Here is a 21,266-nt window from a genome sequence, read left to right on the forward strand (position 1 = left end):
CTGAGTCTGTTATAGGTTGGCACGACATCGTGCAAAGGGCTGTACTCTGTTCTAACTTTCTATGATCTACGGATCTACGGATAGAATGGACTGATAGGGATAGATGGGGGAGAGGGTGTTGCTAATGGAAACCAGAGAAGTCAATGTTAATGATATCCAGTAAGAAGGTGCCCAGACAGAATATGAGGTATTGACAGACATGTCAACAAGGGAATGGGACGGGAAATTGCACTGGGAGATTCCCACTATTGCAGGTGCTCAATGAAGCAGTCTTCCAATCTGCATCCAGTCTCTCTGATGTAGAGGAGACCACAACGGGATCACCGGATGGAGTAGATGACCCCCGCAGATTCACTTGAAGGACTGCATGGGGCTCTGAACGGTGATGATGGAGGAGGTGCGAGACCTGTTGAGTTCTTCCAGCATTTCTGTGCTTTTACTACAACCTGCAGACTTTTATGTTTCACTCTGACCTTTGAATAAAGCTGCTACTGGAAAATTAATTTGCTTTGGTCATCTGATGGTAAACAATGAGTACATTTAATAAAGAAAACTTTGAAGAATTCTTTCCATAATATAGTAAAATCCCTAGTATCCAGCTCCTATGGGGATTGGCAGATGCTGGATAAGTGAATTTCCTGGTTGCTTGTGACGGCATGTTGCATGATGGGCGAGCTAACGGCAAGGCATGTCAATTTTAAACTTCCATATTTTTTACCCATTTATTTTCCGTGATTGCATTTTGCCAGTTTGTTGAGGAAGCCGGTTGCTTGAATTCTGAATAACAGGGATTTTAGTGTACTCTGCTTAGTTTTCTCAAAATGAGCAGTTCAAACTGATGGACAAAACCAATGTCCCTAGAGCTTTAAGTCAGATTCCATACCATGTCCAAGAGGTGAGAGGCACCACATGGGATCACTCCATCCCCTCATGTGAACCAGTTATTGTGTTCCAAGCTGATTGGCTTGGCATGTGCAGAATCTTAATGATTTATATTAATTCAGTGACATGATTTATAGCAGTTCAGCTCCAATATCAAAACAGTGCACAGCTCGCAGCTGGTGATTGCCACAGGTCGAGGGTCTGTCCCTGGAATCTGTAACCTGATTAATACCAAGTACACAATGGAATATCAGAAGCAAATTAACTGCACTTGTCACTCTCCTTCCAGGGCACAGGAGGGTTTCAAATGTCATCATACTACCAAGAACAAAGAAGGTTTTATTCTAAATTGCAGTTGTTACCATTTAATGGTCTAATTACTTTCACAGAGTCCTGAGTGAGCAAACTGGCACCCGACTGAAACGGTGACACAAAAGCTCCAGGTGATATAATGCAGTCCTCGTTCTGGTCGATATAGGAGGGGTCCTATAGAGCAACCATTCTCACAGGAACCATACAGCACATTTAAGCAAGGACACGGATTGAAATCAGAACATACTTTTTATGGGTTTTTTTTAATGTGGAGAGAAGTATGGAAGAAACCAACTAAACTTGACTCTTTCACAGGGAAGGGACCCATAAATGTTGAGCTGAGTCCTAAAGGAGCCATAGCCAAAACAAGGTTGAGAATGGCTGCTCTGGACTAATGAGGCAGATGAAAATCCTTGCTTTTGTCTATAAATTGTTACATCCACCTTTGTATTAGTCTCATCTTTTCCATATGTACTGTACTGACCTCCATCCTCTCTGTAATGGTCTTGCTCATTCTGTCCCAACACACACACCTTTCTCTCCCACTATAGTGATTTTATACCCCTCTTCAGCCCTCCCTATCTTCAGTGGACACACGCCCCTTACCCAATTTTACCATACACTCACTTTTCTCCCCCTCTACAATGGTTTTATGCATAGATGCATCCCTCTACAACCCTTCCCGTTTACAATGGGCTGAATCTCCCTCCGTTAATGTTCTCATCCAGCCGGTTAGCGCAACATTATTACAGTGCCAGTGACCCAGGTTCAAATCTGGTGCAGACTGTAAGGCGTTTGTTTGTTCTCTCTGCATCCTGTGTGGATTTTGTCAAGGTGTTCTGGTTTCCTCCCAACCTCCAAAACATATAGGGTTGGGAGACGAATTGGATGTAAATAGGAGGCACAGGTTTCGAGGGCCAGATACTGTGGCATATCATTTAAAAAATTGAAAAAAAAACCTTTCCTTCTGAAAGGACACCACTGAGAGGGTCTGGGGAACTTCTGCCAATTACTGTGTCTTAGCATCCATTCTCTTTCCTGGAAAGCAATTTCTGCATTAGCATGGGAGGCGTTTCAATTTTCACGATAGAAGGCTCATTAAATCAGAGAAATGTTTGGAAGCCAGTCGTCTGAGACACTCAGTTTTCATCAAAAGGGAAATTCCAGGAAGTAAGTGGAATGGTAAGAATATTGGTTAATCACCAGAGACCAAGAGAACTCTGATATGAGTGAAACCCCTTCAATGAACTTTTACCAGTTTCAATGCAATGCTTGTAAATGTGCAACTGATTTGACCCGAATATCTGAATGAAAAATAGAAACTGAATCAGAATTTATTGTCATGAATATGCATCACAAAATTTGTTGTTTTGCAGCAGCGTCCCAGGTGCAACATTTTTATAAAATACATTTTTTTTAAAAATGAGTGCAAAAGAAGAGAATGTGAGGCAGTGTCTGTGGTTCATTGTCCATTCAGGAATCTGATGGCAGAGGGGAAGGAGCTGCTTTTGTACTGCTGCGGGTTTGTCTTCAGGAGCCTGTACCTGTTTCCTGTTGACAGCTGTGAGAAAAGGGCATGGCCTGGATGGTGGAGGTCCTCAAGGATAGAGGCTGCTTTCCTGAGATCCCGCCTATGGTAGATGCCCTTAATGGGGTAAAAACTGATGCCCCTCATATTGCTAGCCAAGTTCACAACTCTCTGTAGTGTTTTCCTGTCTGTGCATTGACACCTCCATACCAAACAGTGATGCCACCAGCCAGAATGCTCTCCACAGTACACCTGTAACAATTTGGGGGGTATTTGGTGATGTACCAAATCTCCCCAAACTCCTCACAAAATATAGCCATTGATGAATCTTTTTCATAATTGCATGGAGTCCCGAGGAAAGATCTTCAGAGATGTTGATACCCAGGAGCTTGACATTCTTAACCTTTTCCACTGCTGACCCCCTCGATGAGGACTGGTTCGTGTTCTCCTGATTTCTCCCTCCTGAAGTTCACAATTATGTCCTTGGTTTTGCTAATGTTGAGTGCAAGATTGTTGTTGTGACAGCATTCAACTAATTGATCTATCTCCCTCCTGTGTGCTTCCTCATTGCAGTCTGTGATTCTGACCGATGGCCAATTACTCACACTCTGTTGGTTAACAGGCTGTATTTGCTCTCAAATTCTCATATTTAGTTATCAGTGGAACCAAAATATGGCGGAACAGTTACAATTAAGTTCTTCATGATTTTTATTAACAACTTGAATGAGGGGGCATAAGGGTGGGTTGGTAGGTTTGCAGATGACACAAAGGTTGGTAGTTTTGTAGATAGTGTAGAGGATTGTACAGGGATATTAATAGGATGCAGAGCTGGGCTGAGAAGTGGCAGATGGAGTTCAATCCAGAGAAGTGAGAGGTGGTACACTTTGGAAAGACAAACTCCAAGGCAGAGTACAAGATTTTTGACGGCATGGAAGAGCAGAGGGATCTGGGGGTCCATGTCCACAGACCCCTGAAAGTTGCCTCACAGGTAGACAGGGTAGTTAAGAAATCTTATGGGGTGTGGGCTTTAAATCAGTCAAGGGACTGAGTTTAACAGCCACAAGGTAATGATGCAGCTCTACAAACTTCTGGTTAGACCACATTTGGAATACTGTGTCCAGTTCTGGTCACCTCATTATAGGAAAGACAAGGAAATGTTGAAAAGGGGGCAGAGGAGATTTACCAGAATGCTGCCTGGTTTAGAGAGTATGCATTATGGGCAGACATTAAGAGAGCTAGGGCTTTACTCTTTGGAGAGAAGGAGGATGAGAGGAGACATGATAGAGGTATACAAGATATTAAGAGAAATAGATAAAGTGGACAGCCTGTGCCTCCTTCCCAGGACGCAACTGCTCACTACAAGAAGGCATGGGTTTAGGGCAGGGGTGTCAAACTCAAATTCACGGAGGGCCAAAATTAAAAACTTGGACTAAGTCGAGGGCCGAACTAAATATTTATTGAAAATTTTCAACAACATCTACATGTTTTCTCTTCTTTCAACATATGTAATGTTAAACTTTAGGATATAACTTTAGGAGGATAATGTTACAGGTCAGGAGTAGGTAGGTCAAGTTCACCCTTTGCTTGACCTGAGGGAAACCTATTTGGTCCCTGTGGAGATGTAGTCAGCATTCACAGGCTGTGTCCATTTTGGCCTGCATCAGGACTCAGCATTTCCTGCTCACTCCTCAGGCTCTAGGCCTCTATTCACCCTCGACCCACCATCCCTCTACCTGACCAGTCCTTTACCCAACCTCTACTCACCCCTCACTCCACTTGCTCTGCCTCTACCCACCCCATCCTATACACGCCCCTCTACTGCCTCTCCTCTCAACCTGTTCCTCCCTCTACCCGTCTCTCACCCTCTAATCACCCCTCCCCTACTCGCCCTGCCCCTCCCCTTTTACCTCTTCTCTATCCACCCCTCCTTCTACTCATCCCTCCCTCTAATTGCCCCTCGCACCACCATAACTTCCCCTGCCCATTACTCCTCACCTGCACCCTCTGCCCACCCCTGCTTACCCACCCACTCAGGCCCAGCGCGCTGCCGATCAGCCTTTGAGGACAGCCACCATCTCTCTCTTCACGTGCAGGGCCGAACCAGCCGTCCTTGGGGTCTGCGCAGGTGCAAGCGCTGAAGGCCGTGGCGACCGGGAGAAGTGCGCTCGCGCTGTGGAAGGGCCGTCCGGTGCCAGTCGCGCGGGGCTCGCGCTGCCTGGGGGCTGTGCGCAGCCTGCCATGCCTGTCGCGCCGACAGGCGCTCGCCGCACCGCTCGACAGGTGGGAGAAGTGACTGGTTGTGCGGGGAGCCTTCCAACTGGCTTGCCAGCTGATGACATTGACAGACGTCTCGTGTTACAATTTCTCATGTTACAATGGGGAAGGATGTGCAATGAAGGGGGAGGATGGTGGGGGTGACATTACCAAAAAAACAGCATCGGCTCTCGCTGCAGGGCGGGCCACCTCTAATACATTTTTGAAATGATCTTGCGGGCCAAATATAATTATATCGCTGGCCAAAGTTTGACGTGTGGTTTAGGGTAATGGGTGGGAGGTTCAAGGGAGACATTAGAGGAAGTTTTTTTACCCAGAGAGTGGTTGGTGTGTGGAATGCACTACTTGGTCAGTGGTGGAGGCAAGTACATTGGTGAATTTCAAGAGCAACTAGACAAGCAAATGGAGGACTTTAAAGTGGAGGTTGGCACAACATTGTGAGCTGAAGGGCAAGTCCTGTGCTGTATTGTGTTTAATCTCAACTGTTTTTGTGGGCCTTCTGTTTATGGGTTTAAACCTGAGCTTCTTGCAGCCAACCATTTTAACTCCCCCAACCATTCCTACAGAGACGTGTCTGTCCTTGGCCTCATCCATTGTCAGAGTGAAGTTAAGTGTAAACCTGAAGAACTGGCTTAAACCTAACAGCATTAACATTTTTTTTCTAATTTTAGGTTAACATCACCCCACTGTTTCCAACTCTTTCTGTTCTTATTTTTTCTCTCTAACTTTTCTTTCCTCTCCCCTTCCAAATGGTTTCTCCCTCTTGCATCTTCTCTCCTATAATTTATGACCTCCAAGCCCCACCCCAGCTTGTTTCAGCCTAACGTAAATAAATATTACAATTCTATCTTAGTTTTAATATAGGATTCACACCCGAAATTTTTACTCTCTATTTCTACCCATGAAATTCCTTGTCTACTCTTAATTCTATATGAATTTCATGACACATGTGCATGACAATAAACCAGATTCTGATTTTGAAAGAAACACACAAGGGAATTACAGATAAGGAACAACGTCCAGAAAGTGGAGACACAGGAGAGACGGCAGATGCTAGAAGAATCTGGAGCATAAAACGATCAGTTAGAGGAAACCAATGCATCAAACAGCATCATTGTGAGAAAGGGAACAGTTGATGTTTTGGGTCTGAAGCCTTTACGAAGGCCTCTGACCCTTTTGACTGGCTGATTTCCTCCAGCTTTTTTTTTTGAGATGCAATATCCAGAAAAGGCTGGAAAGAGAAGCAGTTTAATGTTTCAGATCAAGAGGTGCTGACAAAATTTCCCAGAACTGAAATGTTAACTTCTTCTCTTTCCATGGACACTACCTGACTTGTAGAATGTTTCCAATATTATCGGTTTTCATTTCACATTTTCGGCATCTGCAATGATTTTGTTTGGTTTTCATTTTTTATGATTGAGAATTGATTCCATTTAATAATTTGAAAATTATTAAAAGTGCAGAAGAATCTTAGGCTAAGGTTGTCAGCCACCCAAGAAGAATAGGAGGAAAGCATCATGCAATTGATTTTACATTTGTATGTACCACTTGGTCCTTGACCTTCTGTCATGAGCATGTCATTCATTGTAAATGATGGTTCAGGAATTTTTCTCATTTCATCTGCTATTTGCAACCTTAGAATAGTGATTTACAACCTTTTTCTTTCCCCTCACATACCACTTTAAGTAATCCCTATGCCATAGGTGCTCTGTGATTAGTAAGGGATTGCTTAAGATGGTATGTGAGGGGAAAGAAAAAGTTTGAAAACTTTGAAATTGTTTTAATCATCCCTAATTGACTCGTTATGTGCACGGTTTCAGAACTCCAAAGGAAATGGGTCAATGACAATTTTTCTCAAGCAAAATATTTCAGTAACAATTGAGTCTAGACCAGTGGTTCTCAACCTTCCCTTCCCACTGCAGGCGAGACAGTTTTGGTTGTTTAGGAGTGGGGCGATGGAAGGGTAGCAACTGTTCCTGATATAAGTTAAATTATCACAATATGCCATGAGACAGGGAAAGAGTTAATAAATATAAAATGAAGTTTGTAAATTTGATGAGAAAAATAATTCTCAAAAAATTTTCCAGCAAAAAGAAACAAAAGTATTGTGGTGGTCTGGGAAGGGGCTTGAACTTGACAGGCCCCCACACACCAAAAGTTAGTGGTATTGTTAGTGGTCCACAATAAGTTAAGGAATAATTAAGGTGATCTGTGGGTCAGAAAAGGTTGAGGGCAGCTAATGGGATCTAATGAAGGAAATGCTCTCTTTCAGGTGCTGCTTTCAAAAAGATGTATAACAGGCAGCCGACAGAAAATTACCTCCTCCGTGTGTTCCGCAGAGCTTTTCACGTCTGGAGCAGCCCAAGTGAGTGGTTATACAAATGACCTTACACGAGCTGTTAGCATTTGACCTGTCATGCGGGATTTGCACCATTTCATAACCACTTAAAATGGGCTTGGAACTGTCAACAAAATTGGCCGGGGACAATGTGATGAGATTGCATGGGTTTGGAGCTAATGAGAACTGGAACTCATCGGAGCATATGCAATGATTGGATGTTCTTCTGTTGCCAGTCGGTCCACTTGTGTGATTGCATAAATATCGGTGACCTTCACTGTTTTCTTGCTTTGATTTTTGAACTTTTGATTCACTTTGGTGAGGTATTAATGAAATTCAAATTCCATGAATAAATCATTTTTTCAGGATGGAATCATTGCAGGGGTGTGTGTGTGTGTGTGTGTGTGTGTGTGTGTCTATATAGATAGATACATAGATAAATGGATATATTCACTCATACATATGTGTGTGTTTGTCTGTTTATGTCACACATACACACATACGCGTGCACGTGTACGCACACCCTCTGATACTCAGAGCATTGTCACTTCATGGTAAAGACCATTAATATTAAAATTAAAGAGTCACTAACTCCAGATATGGTGTTGAACTATTGGTGATAGATTCCCATATTATTAAGTGACCCATGCTGGTACTACCATTCCATATCACATCACAGAAAGCTGTATCAGTGGGAAGAACTATGGGACATAGCCTCATTGTTTTGGGGAACTAGATTTAAGATAAAAATGAAATGGAGTAAATAATGTGGAGGAACTCAGTGGGTCTAGCAGCATCGATGGGCAGGAATAGTCAACATTTCAGGTCGGGACCCTTCATCGAGGTTGTGCCCTCAGCCTCCTCAGCTCCAGGGAGAAAAGTCCCAGCCTATCCAGCCTCTCCTTACAATTCAAACCCTCCAGTCCCAGTGATTTTATTCTGCCCCCTTTCCAGCTTAATGTCTTTCTGATTGCTTGTGACTTCCTTTTAGCCACTGCTCATCATGGTGAGGTGGTGCTAACATTCCGTCACGTTAATTAGAAGCTAAGCATTCTCATTGTTCTCAGATAATCCAGGGTAGCAAATTACTTCTCTATCTTCTGACAGCCTTATTCTCCCAAAGTACTTTCCATCCTCATGCGGTGTAAAGATATATGTAAATGAGAACTGGCACGTTGGATATAGGAAAGCTTCAGATGTGTACAGACCCTTCAGCCCACAATGTTGTGCTGACCTATGTAAACCTACTCCACAACAATTTAACCCTTCCCTACCATAACCAATTTCTTACGTCCATCTATAAGTCTTTTGAATGTGCCTTTTGTAACAGGCTCCACCACCAACACTGGCAGTATTGTAGTCACCCACCTCATTCCGCATCCCCTAAACTTACCTCCCCTTACCTTAAACAGTTATCCTCTGGTATTTGCGATTGTCATCTGGGAAAAAGGTGCTGGCTGTTCACCCTATCAATGCCCTTCATAATCTTATACACCTCCATTGTCTCTTCTCATCCTTCATTGATCCAAAGAGAAAATCCCTAGATTTTATAGACTAGATGAGGTGTCTTGGAGACATAGGTTAAGTACAAGACTTTAACTTTGACATGGTACAGTTGGTAGACCTTCTCTCTTCTGCAAGAATCATTCGATGCAATTGTTATTGTTTTTTAGTAAATAGATGAAATTCATCGATGCTTGTTAACCAAAGGTAGTGAGAAGTATAGAAGAAAGCCATGTACATGGGGCTAAGATTCCCTGAATGGAATGAGCTACCCCTGTTGCTGTGCTCCTGTACTAGAACTAGGAGAGAGCTGACAAACAGAGGTTTCTATACCAGTGGGTTTAGCTGAGAACATTAGGCACAAGAGATATTGCAAATGCTGAAGTCTGGAGCAAAACACAATCTGCTGGAGGAACTCAGCAGGTCGAGCAGCATCAATGGGAGGTAAAGAATGGTCACTGTTTCGGGATAGGACCCTTCATCGAGACTGTGGAGGAGAGATTGCAAATGTAATGAGGACAGGTTGGGAGCAGTCAGACAGGGACCAGTGGGGGGACTGGTGAACCAGTGAGGGGGAAGGATGATGGACAGACACCACCATTGATTGGCAGATTGAATAGCCTATATTCATTGGAATTTAGGAGAATGAGGGGGGACCTCATTGAAACATTTTGAATGTTGAAAGGCATATCAGAATAGATGTAGAAAGGTTGTTTCCAATGGTGGGAGAGTCTATGACAACGGGGTACAAATTCAGGATTGAAGGGTGACCACTTAGAACAGAGATGAGGAGGAATTTCTTCAGCCAGAGGATGGTGAATCTGTGGAATTTGTTGTCACAGGTGGTTGTGGAGGCCTGGTCTCTGGGTGTATTTAAGGGAGAGATTGATAGGGTCTTGATTAGCCAGGACATCACAAGTTATGGGGAAAAGGCCGGGCAGTGGGACTGGGTGGGAAAATGGATCAGCTCATGATTAAATGGTGGGCAGACTGAATAGCCTATTTCTGCTCCTACGTCTTATGACAGGAAAAGTGAAAGAGGGGGAGAAAAACAAAGGTTCAGGTGGAGGAGGATAAGTTGTACAGGTTGAAGGGGAGGTGATAAATGGAGAAAAAGGCTGCAGTGTTGGAATCAATAAGAGAGGATGCCATTAGTGGTACAAAGAGAGACCAGATGGAACCGGTGGGTGGGGTGGGGGGGGGGAAGAGGGGGAGAATCCAAATGGGGAAGTCAGAGTAGGAACAGAAGAATCCAAGGAGGGAGGGGGAATGAGAATTACCTCATTACACCAGACATCTTCCCTCTACGCTCTCAGTCTTGATGAAAGGTTTCGACCCGAGAGGTCGGCCATTTTTAATCTCCCACTGATGGTGCTCGAGCCACTGATTTCCTCCGACAGGGTGTGTTTAGGCCGAGAACTTTACCTGCTTGCACAAACCTTTCATTCACAAGTTCAGACACTGGGAAATATCCAAAATGAAATCACTTGTCTATGCCATTTCTCATGGTGGGGGGCGGGGGGGGGGGTGCTTTGGTGTCAGGGACACAATATAAATCAAATAATAAGGAATGAAGAAATGATTTGGTTTCTCTGGCAGTTGTTACTGATGGATTAATTGCCTACGAAGGTTGTTTGCTGATAACCTCGTGTTAATGCATTGGTTTATCCAGGTTCACTGATAATCCCTGGCTTTAGACAGCTCACCATTAGTGGTACAGTACAAACACTTGTCCAGAGAAGGCATGTAAAGCTGCCCAATATCAATGAAGAGATAACACATGTCAAAGGGGTGGGTGGGGGGTGGGGGGCTTCTTTTGGTAATTTGTTTTTAGTTTTTAAGACTGGAAAAAGTTACAGGAGTTTCTGTCATGTGAAATGGATCTCTGTTGAGATCTCTAAAGTTCTGGAGTATACCAAATTGTGGACGAAACCCCAGGATATTGGCCAACCAAGAGGGAATGTTTCTTTATATTTTAATGTTTTTCTTTATTAATTATAAAAATGCGATAGCTGGTGGAGCCAGTGAGTCTGGGCGAGAGGGGTGGGCAGCGGTGGCTTATTGTTAGAGTACCCATATTATGTATGGGTGAGCCTGCTCACTATCCCATTGGTGTGTGGCGTTGCATGTCATGTGTGATTGAGTCGGAGCTGGGGACATGTAATGTGATGAGCGGGCAGGCCAAGGTGGGTGGAGGGCAATGGCGGGGGTGGTGTCAGTGGTTGGGGGCAAGTGGGCAGTGGGGGAGGGAGTTGTGATTATCAGAACAGCAGCAACAGACTTCACTGGAACTTCACTGATCCACCAAGGTCTATAAATGCCTCCATTTGTCAGCAGACTAGACTCCGACATTCCACCTAAAGTTGATGATTGACAAATGTTAACATTGCAGAACCCTAGATCTCAGATGAGTAGTTGAGGACAGCATGGATGCGCTATAATCAGTTTTAATTTAATTTTTAATTTAGACATACAGCACAGTGACAGACCCTTCCAGCCCAGGAGCCCATGCTGCCAAAATACATTCATGTGACCAATTAGCCTACTAACCCCATACGTCTTTGGAATGTGGGAGGAAACTGGAGCATCCAAAGGAAAGCCAAGCGATGACAGGGAGAGTGAACAAACTCCTTACAGACAGTGCAGATTCGCACCCAGGTCACTGGCATTGCAATGGCTTTGCGCTAACCTTTTTGAATGGTGTGACAGGTTTGGGGGGCCCCCCTCCAGCTCCTAATTTCCTGTATTCTTATGTACTTCCATGTTGCAAGGAGCTTGACACTTAACTCCTTGATGGGATGTCCACACAAAAAGATTCCTAGTATTGTAATCAGTAACATCAGTGGTGCTAAAGGAAGCAGAATGACTCCAGCTCCAGATTTAACCCATTCCTAGCCCTTTTGATACCAGAAACCAATCCCAGAGCCTTTTTTTAAAAATGTTTTATTTTGAGAATTTTCAATTCACATTCAGTCAAAAAGAATAATCGAAAAGAAAAACACTAATATCAATAATATTAACAAAATAATACAAATATGAGTCCACATGTCGATATTAAAGAAAGTGAGAAAGATGAAGAGTCAACATGTGATTCAATGATTATAAAGAAAGAAAAATTCCAATAATACAACAAAAATGCAAATTCAATGTCCCCTTTGAACCAAAGGGAGAGAAAGAGAATAGAAAGATCATAGAGAGAAAAAAGAACAAAGTAAGAGGAACCCTCCCACGCACCCCCACCCCAGAAACAAGAATAAAGAAGAAAAAGGAAGAAAAGAGAAAGAATAAGAAAATGAAAAGATTGGCTTCACCTAGGATAAATCCCACTCCCATTAACGGACAAATAACCTAATTTATCTTGGGTCCTTGGCACTGTGAGCACTGGGGGGGGGGGAAGGGACAGGAGGGGGGAATCATTAAATATTTACCCCGATGTACCTTAGGTATGGATTCCATATTCTTAAAAATACGTCATACCTGTTTCACATTATGCATTTCTACCTTCCAGCAGGCTAAACCTAGTTGGGAATCAGATTTCCAAGTCACTGCTATGCATTTTCTGGCCACTGCTAAAGTGAGCTTAATGAATTTTAATTGATATTTCGACAGCCTTATTTCAGGTCTTGCGTCTTTTAAATTCTCCAATAAAAAAAATTCAGGTACCTGAGGGCATCGAATTTCAGTAATTTTTTTTTACAGAAGATTACCCAAATCTTCCCAGAAAGGCCTCACTTTAGGGCCTATTTCTTGACCACATTGCAAACATTGGTCTGATATTTCTGATTTGAATTTATGTGACTTTTGTGGAGTAAGTTATATTGCACCAGCCAATACCTTACATTAATCGTGTTAATCATAAGTTGGACCAGTAAAATGGATCAATTTCTATACCCAAATCTGATTCCCACCTTTGCCTTGATTTATCAAGCCCTTGTTTAGGTTAAGGTTCAGATTCCCATTTGAGGAAAGGAATACAATTTTGAAATAACTTTTTTTGTGCTCCCCTTTATCTCAGAGACTCTTGGCAGATTTCCGGGCAATTGTCTCAATTGCCCTTAATCCTCAAGAGAAAGGGGAAAATTTTTGATCCGAAAGTTCAGCGCCCTGTTGCAGAGATCACCGGGCACCCTTGTGGTTTAGATTTTACTATGTCAGTGCTCTCGACCTTGAAATGTACAAGGGGGTTTTCCACCAACTCAAAGTTCAAAGTTCAGATTTATTGTTAGAGTACATATGCATGACATCGCATAATCCTTAGATTCTTTTTCCCATGGGCCAGGCAGAATTTCTGCTCATCGCTGGTAAAAAAAATTGTACTCAAGAAGGATATGTGTCTGAAAGAGAGAAATGTAAACTAACTACGCATTACAGAAAATAAATATTCAATAATAAATAAGAAAGAATCCTTAAATTAATCTCGGATTGAACTATCGTTGATGAGACTGATTGTGGAGGGGTAACAGCTGTTCCTGAACCTGATGATACGAGTTTTGTGGCACCTGTATTTCCTTCTTGATAGTAGCAGTGAGAAGAGGGCATGTCTGGATGGTGCAGATCATCTCCGATGGCAGCATTTCCTCTAGATGTTCTCAACGGTGGGGAGAGTTTTGCTGTGCCCGCTACCTTTGGCAATGATTTAACAGGTGACACGGACCCTGATTCGCACTCAGAGCTCTTCATCTTGTAATGATGCGCACCAGGTATTTAGACTGAAGAAGAACCCAGGTTCATAGAACATTACTGCACAGAACAGGTCCTTTGGCCCATGATGTTGTCTCAACCTATATAAACCTCCAACAGAACAAACTCATTTTTCCCTACCTCAAACCCTTTATTTTACTGACATCCAAGAGTCTTTTCAATGTCCCTATTGCACCAGACTCCACTACCACACCTGCAATGTATTCCAGGCACCCATCATTCTCTGTGTAAAAAAAGTACCCTAAACTTTCCTGCACTCACTTTAACCTGATATCCTTTGATATTTGCTATTGTCACCCCAGGTGCTGGCTGTCCACCCTATTGTAGCCCCTTATAATCCTATACACTTCTAATAAGTCACCTCTTGTCCTCTGCTGAGACTTAACAAATTGCAGCTCCAGAAGAAATGAATGAGAGATGTCGAGGAATATTTTTAACACCAGGAGATTTCTTCCTTCCAGAGTTGCATATTTAGAATTCAGCAGAACGATGTGCTATGAATCTTGGAATGTAGAAGGGTTGGTGTGTGAAACAGAACTATCTGTCTACCAGCCACTTACCCTAGCACCACAATATTCCAACTTTTAAAACCTCTCTTTGAGATCAATAGCTCATTCTTCATTTTCCAACTGTGCTTAGGATACATTTGTGGATTTTTCCACAAGGAAAAACTAAGGTTTCATTTGAGAGTTCAGCAATGAGACAGCATGTGCACTTGTAGTTCATGATGGGATGACCCTTTTATCGATTTGTGGTCTGTGAAGAGCAACAAGACCATTCCAGTTCATATGAAAAACACATAAATGCTGAAGGAATTCAGCTGATCTCTCAGCGTCCATAGGAGGTAAAGATATATTACCGACCTGCTATATACGGACCTGAGCCCTTCTTCAAGGTATGAACAACAATTGGGCAGATGTCTGAGTTAAAGACTGGGGAGAGAAAGGGGAAGGAATTTGGGGGGGGAGGGGGGAAGGAGTCCTGACCAACAGACTAAAGTGTGAATCTGGCTGAGTTTTGCCAGCATTTCTGTGTGTGTTTTAAGATGAATGGCGTTAATTGGATATGACAAGAGGAGACGTGAGAATTGATTTTGGGTCAGTGAAAGGGGACAGAGGGAAAAGGGAAGAGAGAGAGAGAAAAAAACAAAGCTAGAGAAAAGAAGGCGGGAGGAATGAAGATGGGAGCAGTGTGGATTAATGGAAACCAGAGAAGTCGATGCCACTCCATTCCAGTCCAGAGTTGCATACGGACTAGACCAGAGTAGACCTTTCACCCACTGACTACTCTTAAGTATTCATTAGAATCCACCTAAAACAAACCTGCAGATCAGCACTGGAAATGTGGGGGTGCTTGTGACCTTCACCCCCTTTCCAGGCTGCCAATGGGATTTTTGTATTGCTTTGCTGGGAAATTTCTTTTTCATAATTTACACAGCTGTTTTCATGTTGCTTGTGACGTGCAGTAAACAACTGGAGAGGCAGAGTCTGAGTCACTGATTCACAATGGACAGGAACCTCATCCTGTGCCGTGACCTGGGGAAGGGTCAAGGTGTTAGAGGCAAAGAGGGAAGGGCTACAGGTACAGTCACAGGACGGGGTGGAGCCAGGTAATCAGGGATACAGCAGTTCACCACAGCTAGTTTATTATATCAATACTATTTCTTTTAATCACATTGCTGCATAACACTTATAACACACTCATGGGCTCCCAGTGGATCACGGACCCCACAGATTGAGGAATATTGGATAGGACCAATTAAAAGCTGCTGTTTTTCTTCTCCATTTGGGGACCTGTTGCATTTGATGATCGTGCAATACACGAAAGTGCTGGAGAAACTCAGCAGATCACAATTAGGAAGAGAAGGGTAACAAGTGTTTCGGGCCTAGGCCTTTCATCAAGGAATGAGCAAAAAGCAGGCAGGCGCCTGAATAACAAGCTGGGGGGAGGAGGGAAGAAGGGGGCAGGGGGTGAGGTGAATAGGCCAACAGGCAAGAGGTCATCATCGGTGAATACAAGTGGGTGGGCAGAAGAGAAAAAAGCTGGAAGTGATAGGGGGAGGCGGCATCTCTCTGAATGAGAGGGAAAGAGCTGGGGAGCTGGAGGATAGGAGACAGGAAAGGTGAAGGGGTCTAATGTAAACTGGAGAAGTTGGAGACTACAAGGTGTCGTTCCTCCAATTTGTAGGTAGCCTCAGTTTAGCAGTGCACGAGGCCATGGACAGGCATGTTGATGTGGACATGGTGGGTAGAATTAAAATAGTTGGCTATTGGGAGGAACAAAGCTTTTTAAATTCCAGATGTATCCAACTCAAACTGAACTACAACTCCAAAATATAATAATTAACTAATGCTCCCTGTGGTGCGCTATTGAACAGAAGCAAAAACACAAAACATAAAGTCTGTTCTATAGGCTTTATTCAATATAAACTTCCACAGAACTGGGTGTGAGAATGCTGTTTCAAGCTCTGAGACTGGCTTCGAAGGGCCGGATCCAGCTTATATCCCGGAGGGTGATTGACAGCCGACCGGGTGGGGCTTGGTCCTTTCAGGTCGGCTGATTGACAGCCGGCCAGGTGTTGCCTTGTCCTCCTGTGCTCTTCTGCAGGTACAGAGGTTGCCCCCTGCAGTAGGCTGGTGGTGTACCACCACACTTCCTAAGCTTCAAAATTTACTGAGGTAATTGCAACATGGTATTGACCAAGGTCAAAAGGGAGAAGTTTACCAATGACCTTTAAAAATGGCCAATTTACAGTGTAAGCACTTAGGTGAAAAATCTGTTTTCAGTAATGTTGGCCAGGAGATCTAGGATCCAAGATTCAAGAGCTCAGAAGATATAGTCACTATCTTGGAGGATCTTTCCTGGAACCAACACACCAATGGCATCATGAAGAAAGCCTCTACTTCCTCAGGAGTTTGCGGAGGAGCTAGTGGAGTTGTTCAAGTGAACCGGTACGGACTTGAAGGGCCGCCTGTTTCTGTGCTGTAAACGGTTATATAGTTATTTCTTTATTGTCATGCACTAAAAACAGTGCAACAGAAATTGCTTGAAGCGCCCCCTACAGTCAGAGAAAGAGAAGCAAAAGAGAGTCCCCTCAGAATACCCTTGTCCATGGATTTGCCCTGTTCTCCTTCAAAAAAATTGATATTGTTACATCCACCTAAGAGACAAGGTGATTCATTTGTTTAATCCCACTTCTGAAAGACAGCCTCCAAAAATAAAACAAGATAGTCTGCAGGTGCTGTGGTTGAGTATAGGCACACCTTGACGAAGGGCCTAGGCCTGAAACATCACTTAATCAGTTTCTCCAGCACGTCTGTGTTTTGCACTCTAATAGTAAAGCAGCTAGATTCGAAACACGGGTCGGTGGCATTGTAATAGTGTTCCACTAAAGAAAAGTCCTGGAGGAAATCAGTGGGTCATCCATAAAGGGAAATGGACAATCAACATTTCAGAGACAAGACAGCTACTGGTTAACTCTCTATTCTAGTTCTTATCCAAAATAGGTGAAAAGCTGTTTAGATGCACTCCACATGACTCCAACTGTAGCTATTCAGGAGAACTGAGTGAAGCATAAATCTCTTATGATGCCCCATTTCTCCAGGTATTGGGAGGTATATTTGGTCATTTTAAAGGGATAGGCTGTATCTAGTCAGAAATAAGAGCCTGAGATTATCAACTTCACTCTGTTTCTCTCCAAAGATCTGACTATTAAAAAAAAATTTGTACATGCAGCACGGTAACAACCCTTCCAGTCCACGAGCCCTTGCTGCCCAAATACCCCAATTAACTCCCAAACCCCATACATTTTGAAGGGTCGGAGGAAACCCACGCAGACACGGGGAGACCGTACAAACTCCTTACAGATGGCGCTGGATTCAAACTCAGGTCAATGGCGCTGTACTAGCGTTGTGCGGTCCGCTACGCTAACTGTGCTGCAGCTATTTCCACATATTCTGTCTTCAAATTTTCAACATCTGTGTTTTCCTTTTTGATCCTGGAGGATTTGCTGGAAGTTTCCCTTGAAAGGTACCATCCCTACAGTGATCTCTAAAAACAGTTTTTGTTTGGCGCCACAGATTATCTTCCACCCTAACGCCTTATTGTCCAATTTTTCCCCCTCTCCCCACTCACTCAGCTGAGTCCTGTGTCAATATCTAATAGGCGGAGATATAGAACAATGCTGAAGCCATATGGCACGAACAGTCGTGCCAACACGTCTCTTTTTTTGCATTAACTGCAAGTGCAAAAATTTATCTGTTTTTGTTTAATTTTATTATCGCTTTTTCAGTCTTTATTTATTGTGGTAATTTAATTTATACTATCATCTTGGTGTCTATTAACATAACCTGTGTGGATATAGCAGGCCATCAAGAGGGCAAATGCGATGTTGGCCTCCATTGCTGGAGGGATTGAATTTCAGAGCAGGGAGGTTCTGCTGCAACTCTACAGGGCACTGGTGAGGCTGCATTTGGAGGACGGCAGGTAATTTTAGTCTCCTTATTTGAGGAAGGATTTACTGGCTTTGGAGGCAGTGCAGAGGGGTTTCACCAGGTTGATTCCAGGGATGCAGGGGTGGAGTCAACTGGGACTACACTCTTTGAAATTTAGAAGAATAAGAGGGGGTCTTCTAGAAACATATGCAATTATGAAAGCCATTGATAAGATAGAGGTAGGGTTGTTTCCACTGGTAGGAAGGTCAGAACTAGGGGACATAACCTCAAGATTCAGGGGAGTAGATTTAGGACAGCGATGATGAGGACCTGCTTTTCCCAGAGGGTGGTGAATCTGTGGAATTCGCTGCTCAGGTGACCTCAGTCAGTATAATTAAGACAAGGTTGAATAGATTTTTACATAGTAGGGGAATTAAGGGATATGGGGAAAAGGCAGATCGAGATGAGCCTATTATCAGATCAGCCATGATCACATTGAATGGCAGAGCAGGCTTGATGGGCTGGATGGCCGACTTCTGCTCCTTTTTATGTCCCTATATTCTTATCAAGACTAAGATAGAAGAGGTAAAATTACATACATAAAGGACCATTAAGAGACCTTCCAGGTGAAGCAGAGCTTTGCATGCATTTAAGTCTAAACTTGACGCAGCTGATCAAGCTATTGATCGGATCTCTCTGCCGGTATCTTGGCCAACATTCATTCCTCAGCTAACTTTTTTTTTTTAGGAAATGTGTAACATAAGAAATAGAGGCAGGAGTCATCCATTCAGCCCATTATGCCAGCTCCACCGTTCAATGAGTTCATAGCTGATCTGTTGACAGGTTCATCTCCACCTACCTGCCTTTTCCCCATATCCCTCAATTCCCCTACTATGTAAAATCTATCCAACCTTGTCTTAAATTTATTCACTGAGGTCACTTCTACTGATTCACTGGGCAGCAAATTCCATAGATTCACCACCCCCCCCGCCCCACCCCAGGAAAAGCATTTCCTCCTCATCTCCATCTTAAATCTACTACCCTGAAACTTGAGGCTATGCCCCCTAGTTCTGGTCTCTCTCATTGATGGAAATAACTTACCTACCTCTATCTTATCTATGCCTTTCATAATTTTATATGTTTCTATAAGACCCCCTCTCATTCTGCCAGCAAGTACAGCCCCAGACGACTCAATCTCTCCTCAAAGTCTAACCCCCTCATCTCTGGAATCAACCTGATTGGCCATTGATCTCAAAAAGCATTTGTGCCTCTAATTGCCGTACCTTGCTCCATTCAAAAATGAAATTTCATGTAATAAATTTGAATATAATGCAAATTATTTCCCTCTGCTCTTCTGAGTCATAATTCAAACTTTTCCCTGATGGAATGTCACTGTTGGGAATGCACGACTTCTGTCAAAATATGTAATCTTAAAAGTACAAAGGCAATTCATGTCTGATACTCGGAATGCATGGTTCTGATTGACTGGTCCTGACATCAGTATTTATGTCTGAATTTCAGAAGAGATTATGGAGATTAAGTGGCCGACTTTGCTCTATCCATTGAATTAAAATAGTATTGAAACTACCTCTAGTAAAGTGAGAACAGGTCAATAGAAAAATCAGAACTGGATAATCCTGTGAATGAAACTGTGAAATGGACTGGCACATATCTGGGCTAATGCAATAGCCGAATAGAGTAAAATCTGGCACTGGGACTTCAGTCTGTTTGTCTAAACCAGCCATTCTCAACCTTTTTTTCTGGCTATGGCCCCTCCTAGAACTCTGCTAACAGTTTATGGGCTCCCTTCCCTGCTAAGCAGTCAAGTTTTGGTTTCTTCTGTACTTTGCTCCTAATGATTACATTTAAAAAAACATACATGTTATGTGAGGTGAAAAGAAAACAAGGCTGTGGCCCCCAGGGGGCCTTAGGGCACCCAATGAGAACGGTTGGTATTCTAGATCAATGGTTCTCAACCTTTTATTTCCACTCATGTACCACCTTAAGTAATCCCTTACTAACCACAGATGGTCCTATGGCATAGGATTAATATATTGCATGTTGAATAATATTGCATGTTATTCCAAGTTATACACCAACATATTTTTAATTTCATTTTCAACGATGTTATAGAGTCATTGAATAATTTTTCCAGTGAACCTGAATTAATTTAAAATGTTCACAAGAAGCTGGATCTCGGTAAATTTATTCAGGTAAAATTATGTTACTTTGCTCTGTACCACTGATCTCTCTCCCTCTACTTCAAAATCAAATTCCTAGTGTCAACATCTCCGAGGATCTGTCCTGGAGCCTGCAATCACAAAGAAGGCTCACCAGTGGCTATACTTTGTGAAGTGTCTGAGGAGATTCGGTATGTTACCAAAGACTCTCGTAAACTCCAGATGTACCATGGAGAGCATTCTGGCTGGTTGAATCACTGCCTGCTATTGAGATAACAACTCTCAGGACAAGAATAAATTCCAGAGGATTGTTAACCTGGCCTGCAACATCACAGGCACCAAACTCCATCGAGAACATCTACACGAGGTGGTGTCTTTAAAAAAAACCTCTACCCTCAAAGACCCACCCAGGCCATGCCCTCTTCATTCTGCTACCAGTGGGGAAATGGTACAGAGCCTAAAGATGAGCACTCAGCAGCAGAAGGACAGCTTCTTCCCCACTGCTGTCAGATTCCTGAATAATCAGTGATCCAAAGACACTGGCTTACTTTTTGTGCACTATTTTTGTCATTATTTGTTTATACGCCACTTCCCGGGTAAGGACATCATCCAGCTCTAGCCTCAAGGGTTGTTGAGGGAGCTGGAGCAGGGCGGATTCTTGGACTGAGCGGTTGGCACTGAAAATGGATTGGAACTGTTCGGACCATCGATTGAGGATGGAGATCTTGTCGCTGAGGAGGACTTCGCCATCTGAGCTGCGCAGAGGGCTTTGGACTTGGGGTGAGGGGCCATACACAGCCTTTAGTGTCTCATAAAAACCCCTGAAGTCGCCAATGTCGGCGCTAAGCTGGGTTCGTTTGGCGAGGCTAGTCCACCACTCATTTTGGATCTCCCGGAGTTTGCGCTGAAGGTGGCTGCATGCGAGACGGAAGGCTCGTTCTTTCTCTGGTACAAAAAGAAAGGCGAGAAATCAGACTGCTCAAATTACAGGGGAATCACGCTGCTCTCCATTGCAGGCAAAATTTTCGCTAGGATTTTCGTTAATAGACTAATACCTAGTGTCGCCGAAAATGTCCTCCCAGAATCACAGTGTGGCTTTCGCGCAACATTCATTG

At 43.3% G+C, this 21,266-nt stretch overlaps 1 long non-coding RNA gene across 2 annotated transcripts in view; it reads left to right on the plus strand.

The window, feature by feature from the left end:
- Positions 1-21,266, plus strand: part of LOC138744302 (uncharacterized) — an 88,446-nt gene that overhangs the window by 15,968 nt on the left and 51,212 nt on the right. For both annotated transcript variants that reach the window (XR_011345435.1, XR_011345436.1), the window contains exon 2: positions 7,269-7,361. This is a non-coding gene — a long non-coding RNA (uncharacterized lncRNA). The remainder of the gene's footprint in view (positions 1-7,268; positions 7,362-21,266) is intronic.

Source organism: Narcine bancroftii, chromosome 10, assembly GCF_036971445.1.
Source record: "Narcine bancroftii isolate sNarBan1 chromosome 10, sNarBan1.hap1, whole genome shotgun sequence".
NCBI lineage: Eukaryota > Metazoa > Chordata > Chondrichthyes > Torpediniformes > Narcinidae > Narcine > Narcine bancroftii.